At 36.0% G+C, this 9,040-nt stretch overlaps 1 pseudogene; it reads left to right on the plus strand.

Moving 5' to 3' along the window:
* The window catches only part of LOC116099863, an 11,989-nt pseudogene extending 3,163 nt beyond the window's left edge, over nucleotides 1-8,826 (plus strand).
* Nucleotides 8,827-9,040: the final 214 nt, after the last annotated feature.

The following is a 9,040-nucleotide window of genomic DNA, read 5'->3' on the forward strand; positions in this document are numbered from 1 at the left end:
TGTCCTCAAACTCAGAAATCCGCCTGCCTCTGCCTCCCAAGTGCTGGGATTAAAGGCATGCGCCACCAACTTCTGATTCTTAATCAGAGAGTGGAGACAGAATGGCAGTATAGTGAAGGTTCTCCTAGAAAATAAAAGTTCAGCAAGTATTCCATCTATAGCAATACCCCTGTTCAAAACTGAAGTGAAAATAAGATACCTAAATGAACAAAAGTTATTTTTTCATTACCAAATCTTCCCTGTACAAATCTGTCCCATAAAAAGACAACTTGGCCTAGATATCTAGAACCCACATAAAACCAAATGCAATAGTGTGCATCTGTCTTTCCAGCACTCTCAAGGCGAGGGGGTGGAGCACATAGAGACAAGTGATTCCTCAAAATCACAGAGGCCAATTAGCCTGCAAAGAGTAAGAGATGCTACTTCAAACAAAAGGGATTGTGACAACTGATAACTTTACTTTTCTTTTGTCTTCTATTTGTATGGGACAATAAAATGAGTATCTATCCATATCTGTGAGTATCTATATGTGTACACACATACCACACACACTCTACATGTTTGTAACACATATACAACACACACAGAGTCACAGTCACCATCACATGTTTACTGACACATATCACATACAAATAGACTTGTATGACACATTAAACATTAATAGATACTGGGCATTTGCAGCTATGAGGCAAGTACGTAATTTTCAAATTAGTTTTTTTTTTTTTTGCTCATGTATTTTTTAAGCTATATAATTATTATCTGTTAACATTATGCAAAAAATTCTCTTAATAGTTGTGTTTTTGTAAAACCTGTAAATACCTATTGCCTGCTGACATTTGAGAAGTACAGTTATTGACAAGAGAATAAATAATATTTTTGAGACATTAGGGTTTTACCACAGGACAATGGGAGTTGACTCAGACATATTTGACCGAAGAATCATCCCTCTATGCCCATTAACTGCTTAAAATTGTGCCTACACTGTCGATTGCACTAACTTCTTGAAATCTGTTACTTTATCCTTCAGAGATGTGAATCAAATCTGACAACTTAGGACAAAGCTGATTGCAGTAATGAGGAACAGCATAGAATGGGGCATCTGATGATTAATCAATGATATCTTAAGATATTAAAATTATTCAGCAATATTGGAAGGAAGCCATTCTAAGGATGGTAACACTTGTCTCTTTCTACACTAAAGAAACCAATAAACAACAACAACAAAATAACTGTCATCGTAAAGGGAATAAAAATGTTTATTCTGGAGTCATTATGAGTGACTGTGGCTAGGAAACATAGAATTAGATTACCTCAATTTCCATGTTTCAATATGAATGTAATCTTACTACATTTTATAGTTTTACAGAACCGAGAAAGGTATAAATCAAGACAAGTTCAAAATACATCAGTAGGTATATCAGAGGCAGTTACAATGAGAAGGGAGAATCTTTTCTATAAGACCAACATACTATCTCATTACATTTAGCTTTTGAGATAGTAGAGGGTATAGTCAGCTAAGTTAATAGATTTCAAAGGTCTTAAACTTATTATTCATAGGATGATAGTTCTGACCTAGAGGTGGGTAGGGAATAACTATGAGGATGGGAGTGACACACTAAATGTAGAACAAGGTAATTAGCCTCCCGACTTGCAACATTTCAATCTTTCCACAGCATGGCAGTTCCACTCAATCAGTTCTCATTCACAGATGTAAATGCCCTGCTAGTGAGAATGAATATATTCTAGAGACTGCTATGTTCATTTCCTTGAAACAAACTCCAAGAATTTCCACAGAAATTGTCTGCTGGAAGAAAAAACTATAAGTGTATGGGGACAACCATAGGTAGAACTTTCAGCCATAGGAAGAATTCTTCCCCTGGAGAAAGGTTTACAACTATCAGATGACCATGCAGAGGAGCACTGACAGATGGAGCCACATCTTGCCAGAGTGCTTAGGTATACATATCTTTCACTGATTTGAACCTTAACCTCATTTCAGGCTTCCAAAGAAAAGCAAATCCTCTGTTCTGTTTTTCACTATTAAAAATGATTTAAAATGATTTGTATTAATTCTAATGTATATGAAACAGTATATTTTCATATACGTAGAGACTCAGATTTATTTGTAATACATTTCTGTACAACTAAGCAATTTAAAATTGTGTTAATGGCCTTGTAACATATAATTATGTTTATCATTTTGAAGAAAAGGCAAAAAATAGATGTTAATTTTAGGAAAAGTTTTTACATATTATATAAATTTTATTTCCCAAAGTATATATTAGGACAGCTTTCTTCTTAATGAGTTGCCTCGCCTAGCCTTGATCTGAGGGTTTGGGCTTGGTCTTAATCGATCTTGCTGTGCTATGCCTTGCGGTTGATGTCCTGTTTGAGGCCTGCTGTTTTCTGAAGGGAGTTGGGGGTGGGTCTGGCGGACAGGGAAGGTGGGTAGGACAAGCAGGAGTGGAGAGAGGGGAAGCTGCAGTCCTGATATATTGTATGAGAGACGAGTAAATAAAAAATTTTAAAGACTGTTTGTTTTAGCTAAAATACTAATTGAAAACTTTAGGGGATCTATTAAGAAAACTTTTTTATAAGGAAAATGAAACCTAGGAATTAAATTATATCATAGAATATTGTCCATTAGGTTGCAAGAGAATACTCAAAGGGGGAGTAACCAAACAAAAAGGAGACCGCTTGTTTGTTTGCTTGCTTGCTTTTTTGCTTTGTTTTGTTTTGTTTTGTTTTGTTTTGTTTTCTAGGCAGGGTTTCTCTGTGTAGCTCTGGGTGTCCAATTCTATTATAGGACCCAAGTCCAAGATGTCCAGGAAAGTTATCTTAGCTTCTGTTAAATTGCACACTTGTACAAAACTCCTCCAATTAACTGTTTTTTTAGCTTTTGTTAAACCATTTGCTTCTGCAATGCCCCCTTTCACATGTCAAGCAAGATGCTAGGACATGGAATTTTTTCTCCAAAAATCTTGTGCTTTAGACACTCAGGGCTTTGCTTACAATCCAAATACCTGAGTATAGGCCCATCTGGCTAGAATAAAACTTTCAAATAAATATAATCTGTGTCTGAAAGGTTATCTTTGGTGGGATCTCTATACTATATTCTGAAGTTTTTCAGTTGGTTTCCTGTTCTCACATGCCTTTCTGGACTCATAGATAAGTGCCCAAACAAGTTCATGGGAAGAAATTGATGGGAGACAAGGTAGAAAAGATAAGATGACTCCCACTATATAAAAAAAAGTTCAGAATTCCCACTTTCATTTTATAAATACATTTTGTCTATAGACATTACTTTCTTTGTATATTAAAATATTTTCATTGATCCCTAATATTGTTCATCCTAATTTTAAAATCTCTAAAATTATCTCCAATAAAGTGGGCATCAAACTTAATGGGCAAAACAATACTGAAAGCATGAAGGCATGAAGGCTAAAAGGCATGAGATGTGTACACACAGAGAATAGGAAAGACTCTGTACACAAAAATCTAAGATCATACATTCATGGGGTACAGAGATGTTACAGGGATATGGGATGGTTCCTTGGTAGCCTCATGACATGAATAAATGCCTTGCTTAAGTCTAACATCTCCTTTTAACATCTTCCATAGAAAATTATTCCTAAAACCTTTGACTAATGCAGATAATTGCTTATAATTTATCATTGGAATGATATGTAATGTTATATGGTCACATTACAAGACAAAATCTTGCCTTATTTTATTTTTGACAGCATTGTGTATGCACCAGTCCTTGAAAATTGCATAGAAAGTATTTTTTTTCTATCAAGAAACATGAATCAGTGTGATAAAAGCTCACTGTAATACTGCTGATGTCAGGAGATAAGGTAGCACAACCTTGTAGGCTCTTTCCATGGCGTATTAAGAGAACTGCACAGTGTACTCTGTGGTCATGGTTTGACCCGAGGTATAATCAAATCTGTGAAACAGCTGAAGGCTTTCATAATGGGATTTTTCTGTCATTGCTTTGTCAGGTGATCAGTTCTTCAGCTCTGGCCTAAATAGGAATTTTGTCCTCTCTTTGCAGGTACTGTGTACTTGGGAAGACTATATATATATATGTTGGCTAAAGTGGAGTTGACCTACAAGAGCCTGGAACATGGAGTTGATCCAGGAAGAAGCAACTGATATGCTAAGTCAGGCAGAAAAGGCTATAATCAGTTGATGTATTGGGTACCACTGCTCTTTGTAGAAAAAGGAAACAGAAACAAAATGAAATCAAAAAGCCTCCACAAAATTTCATCTTGTATTAGAAATTAGAAACTAAAGAGAAAGGAACTGAAAATGCTTCGTTAAATTTTTATCCAGTGGCTATAAAGTCACGAGAAGCTTCTGAGAGTAAGAAATGCAATGCTCAGAAATTATTTTTAGATTTAGAGTGAGAATAAGGTTAAGTTTCCTTGGAGACATAGTTCTTCCAGGCCAAATCTAGCTTGATCTGAAGTAACTTGAATATGAAGGATTTAACTGATTGGTGCCTGCTTTTCCTGATTCAACCACAATTATTAAAGGTTCCCACACTTCTGAACAGAAACACATTTGGAAAGGAATGAACCCTGACTCCAGGCCTTAGACATTATATTCTCTCTAATATTGATATCATAAAAAATAAATATATAACAAATTCAATTTACATACAAGCTAAAATATATACTGACATTGTGATTCAAATTTTTTTCTAAGTTAAAGATAGATGTTTTAAATTTTTGGTTAGGAATGTTAATTTAAAATACCTCAAAATGGATTCTTAATTGCTCATTTACATTTAAAATCACCATTTTTAGATTAAAATAGAATAACCACTTATAAAATTGTCATCATGAAGTCTGCCAAAACTTTTATTTAATTTTCTTACACATATCAGAAAGTGTGCTCCAAGTAATCATTGTCTCTCTCTCTCTTTCTCTCTCTTTCTCTCTCTCTCTCTCTCTCTCTCTCTCTCTCTCTCTCTCTCTCTCTCTCTCTGTGTGTGTGTGTGTGTGTGTATAGTTAGGACTTTTGCTGGCAGATTTGATTTTTATGTTCATTTTTCCACTAGAACTCTGTAAGAGCATGATTTTGCTAGGATAGAGTTTCTTAAACTCTATTATCAGTTAAGATGCTTTGTACTTTATTGCAGATGCCCTAATTTGGCCTCAGGGACATGAAGAAAGTACAAAGCCTCAGCCTTTACTCTCAGAGAAGGCGATGTGGTGCATTGGACTCTGTACTATAGATAATGCCTGGCTTTGTATCCTGCATCTGGAAAAGAACCCCTAGCAACTGCATTTTCCTGATTCTATATTTTATTTTTATTCATATTTTTTCAAACAGGGAAAATTCTATAAGATTTTACAAATGGAGAGTTAGAGGTCATTTGTGATCCCAACACTTGATACCCACATTGAGATTAGCTCAGAGCAAAGTAGCTTTGTCTTCCAGATATCTTTTGGTTTATCAGTTAGTTACTATAGATAGAAATAAGAGGTTCTGGCTTCTTGTAAATTTGAAGCTCCTGCCATTATTTTGAAATATCTGATATATGCCCGTCCCCTTGTTTCAGGTTTCCTGAAAGAATGCAATTAACTCCCTGGTTAAGATATTTTTCTACCATTAGTTTAGCATGAAGTCTATGGATAAAAATCAAGGATAACCCTATGTACAAATCCCATTGAGTCTTATCCTCTATTGCTTATATGAATCTCTTTCCGCACATCCAGTCCTTTGGCTCTCAGTGGACCTGCCTAGCCCCAGCTGTTTTGAACCATTGTCAGGTAGTTTCTCTTCTTACTACTGGGGAAGATGCAGTGAAAACCCAAGGAGGAGTGAGACACTTCTGCAGAATACACTCTCTGTTAAAATGTTACCACTGATGGCAAAATAAGGCACAACGAGAAATATCCCAACCATTGTAATACCAGAGACAAAGCTGAAACTGCTCACATGAGACTATAAATAGCATTTTCATGAAGTCAATTTAGGTAACTAATAGCTACCAAGCTTTCTAATATTACTATTGAACATAAGAGGAACCTAAAACTCATATTAGAAATAATGAATTTCTGTGCAATTTGCTGAGCTTGATTTCAGGGATAATTGATATTTATTTTAATTAAAATATAAGTACCTCAATCCTTTTATATTCCTTTCCTTCCTCCCATTCTTTCCATGTCCCCAACCCATTCTTCCCATGTCTTCTAACACTGTCTTTTAAAATTATCTCTTCTCTTCTTAGTTGCCCATTGTTTCACATATATAAATCTGTGAGCATATAAATACAACTTTCTAAGTCCGTATAACTTTCCTTATGTATATATGAGTTCAAGCTTTACCATTTTGCAGCAGATAACTAATTAGTGGTTCATTCAAGGATGAGACTAACACTCAGTAGTCATTAGCTGCCTATAGCTACTTTTCTGGCTTTGAGGTTTCCCCTTTCTACATTAGCATGTCACTATTTCTATGGGTATTCTCACTGTTCCAGTCTTGTTTAGGCAGTGACATTATAGAGGAATCATAGTTGTAGCTTCCCTGTCATTTCCCAGAGACACATTCTCAGAGCAGACTTCCTGGTCCTCTGGCTCTTCTCTGGTCTTACAATGTTATCTGAAGCTTTGGTCAGGATCTGTCCTGTAGATGCAACATTTGGGACTGGGGCTGTAATGATAAACATTGTGAACAGTTGTGGTTTCTCTAATGGTATTTGTTTGCTGCAAAGAGTAGCTTTGTTAATTAAGGTTGAGTGCTATACTTCTATGTGGGTATGGGAATACATTTTAGAATTCAGTTATCCTAGCTTAGTAAAGAAGTAGTTAAGTTCTTTTCCAAGATCTATGATATCACTAGCCCCAGGAATTTGGCTATGTTTGTGGTAATAGGCATTAGCTCCATCCTGTTGACAAGGCCTTAAATCCAATTAGAGAGGTGCTGTTTATTGCCAAGATATGAGTGCCATAATTGTACCTTTAGGGTATCTTGTCATGCTGACCACTGCTATGGCTCATAAGTTTCATTGCTAGTTGATTACTTCCTACCCATGGAAGCCTGCATCATCCTTTCTTTGACTACAGAAAAGATGTTTTCAGATAAGAACAAGTCCTAATCTTCCATGTAAAATTGTGAAGTTAAGTGACCAGCAGCCAAATCATAAGCTCTGTGTATGTCAGTCTCTTACTAGTTGTAGTAAACTAAGTTCCTACTGAGAGTACCCATGTATCAGTGACTAGAGACCTTGAGTCAGGAATATTCAGTTAAGAACGATCACAATGTCATTTTTCAGACCCCATTCAAAATACCACCATGATGTAAAGAAGATGTGATGTCCAAAGAGTTTTGAGTTAGGTTTGCCTACTCACTATGGTAAGAACTTTTACATTGCATAAGTAGACTTTAATAATAGTCATGAAGTGAATAAAGATAAAGAGTCAGCAGACAAGAAAGCCAAGCAGCTTGAATAGGCATGGATACCACTATATACTACAGAGAAACACCGAAGGGAAAGTTCTTAGTGGGACTTGGAGGGGTTTACTCAGTGACTATCAATGGCACATAACAAATACAATGAGACCCATGTTTATTCTCAGTAAAATGTCTTAAATATGAAAAGTCAGAATTTTGAAAAAAGATTTACTCAGGCAAATAAGAAGGCTCAGAAGATAAAGGCACTTGGTAGCCTGACAACCCGAGTTCAATCTCCAGAACCCACATAGTAGTAAAGAACTGACTCCCAAGCATTGTCTGACCTTCATAAACGTACCATGTGGGAATATAAAATACATATTTATAAAAAAGCAAGTGGATTTATATTAAAAGAGATTATTACCAAAAAATTATATCCAGAGTATAAAGTTAAAAGTAAAATCACTAAACAATATTTCTATCTCACCACTGAGAAACAGTGTCCTTGGTACTATTCTGTTGCTATGTACCATGATCAAGGCAAATTCAACAAGCAAGCATTTCATTTGTTGCTTGCTACAGTTTCAGAAGGTTTGTCCATGATCATCATGTTGGGAAGGAGACAGGCATTGTTCTGAAGCAGTAGCTGAGATCTTTACCTGATGACCTTCAGGCATCAGGCAGAGGAAGGAAGACTGGGCATGATGTGGGCCTTTTATTCTTCCAAAGCAGAACCCCAGTGACATATCTCCAATAAGGATCCTGCAGCTGAAGGCATCATCTGAGTGCAGCCTAAATCTTAGCTCAAGCCTGGTAACCTTAAAGCACTGATCAAGGAAGATTTGCATCTGTATGCCTACAGGTGTGAAGACTGTGGCAAGTGCAAATGTAAGAAATGCACCTACCTGAGGTTTCTGAGAAAGACTGGATTTATGACAGCTGTGCCTTTGCTTAGTCTACAACATGAAAGACTATGAGACTTGTGTGTGCCATGTGAGAGGTCTCTTTTATAATTGCTCCAATAAGGAGGAGGAAATTGAGCTCAAAAATTATGTTCTTGCAGTCAGCCACACTGTTGTACACAACGATAAGTTATGGGTGCCATAATTCTATTTTTGCCTTGTTTATGGTTTTACCTTCCAATCAAATGTTGTTGTAAATTGTCCAGGGGTGTTACTATGTAATAAACAGGCCTGGATGCTGTTGCAAAGACTCAGACACAGTTTGTTGCAAAATTTTCAGTCCCCTCCCCATGCCCTAGAACTTTGAAAAGTCATTATAGAATTATTTATCAAGAATATTACAATAATAAGGATTCTTTTCCACACCCTCTTTTTTATTTAAACTCACATATGCAACAAACTAAAGAATTGCAATCTTGACATTGTTAATAGATTGTTATGTATTAATTCTTTTTAGTGGGATGCACTTTTTGTATGTACTATTTTAACTGATATGCTTATTAGAATTCAGCTAATGGAACTCAAAGAACAGCAACAGTTTGTTTTTTACAGAATTTTTACAGAATTGATATCAGCACAAAACACCCCCATACCAAATTCTCAGCACAAAGTAGATCTATTTACCCCAGAGAGACAAAGGACAGTGAATAACAGAAAAACACAGGAAGTAG

Source organism: Mastomys coucha, unplaced genomic scaffold, assembly GCF_008632895.1.
Source record: "Mastomys coucha isolate ucsf_1 unplaced genomic scaffold, UCSF_Mcou_1 pScaffold20, whole genome shotgun sequence".
NCBI lineage: Eukaryota > Metazoa > Chordata > Mammalia > Rodentia > Muridae > Mastomys > Mastomys coucha.